Below are 849 nucleotides of genomic sequence, written 5' to 3' on the forward strand. Positions count from 1 at the left end.
AGTCATTGGAAAAGGCTTGGCCATTTAGTGATGGAAAGCACCATTGCACCACTCTCTATGACATTGGTAGTTTTTGGAACATTTTTCTTATAAAAACAACTACATAAAAGAGACATTTTTATTATTTTGAACTATGCAATATAAGGGTTTAGAGGTTTTGAATGAGAAAATCTTATGTCACCTAATTAATGGAGATTTCAACTCCTAGGTTCGATTCAATGTCAGTGGAACTTATCAATGGTTGTACGAATTTTAGCTTGTGGTTAAAGGTCTTTCTATGTATTTATTTCCATCAATTCTCTTCCATTTTAAAGACTAGTTTGGCGACATCCCATGTTTTTTGATATAATTTTTGTTTTTTCCTTTCCTATACTAGAATAGTTGTGTGGAACAAAGGAGGATTGTTTTAATCATGTATGATGCAAAATAGTTTAAACCTGTACTATAATGAAAGAATGTAGTAATGGCTCTATGATAATAGAGTGTAAAATAGTCATCTAAAGAAAAAATGTGAAAATAATATCTCATCTAGAATTTAGGTTTTCATTCCCAAGTTGTGAATTTTCATTCTAATCTAAAGAGTAGGCATTATGAATTTGGAGCATAGTTTAAGTTTTTCTTGTTTATGATAATTGTGATTGGTTCTTTTGAATACAAATCTGCCCACCTCTCTTGGTAAGATGTTATTGGATGTTGTTGCCACTCATATCAGCGATGTCTATGAGGACACATCTGAACACTTCAAATTATGAAGAGTTCTTTGTTTAAAACATGAGGTGCCGTGGTGTAGTTGGTCATCACGTCAGTCTAACACACTGAAGGTCTCCAGTTCAAGTCTGGGCGGTGCCA

The 849-nt window shown here is 33.3% G+C and overlaps 1 non-coding gene across 1 annotated transcript; it reads left to right on the top strand.

The window, feature by feature from the left end:
- Nucleotides 1–775: 775 nt before the first annotated feature.
- On the top strand, nucleotides 776–849 carry TRNAV-AAC (transfer RNA valine (anticodon AAC)). Its single transcript has one exon. It is a non-coding gene; the product is annotated as a tRNA-Val (tRNA).

Source organism: Cupressus sempervirens, chromosome 4, assembly GCF_028749045.1.
Source record: "Cupressus sempervirens isolate cs-2001-9-10 chromosome 4, ASM2874904v1, whole genome shotgun sequence".
Taxonomy (NCBI): domain Eukaryota; kingdom Viridiplantae; phylum Streptophyta; class Pinopsida; order Cupressales; family Cupressaceae; genus Cupressus; species Cupressus sempervirens.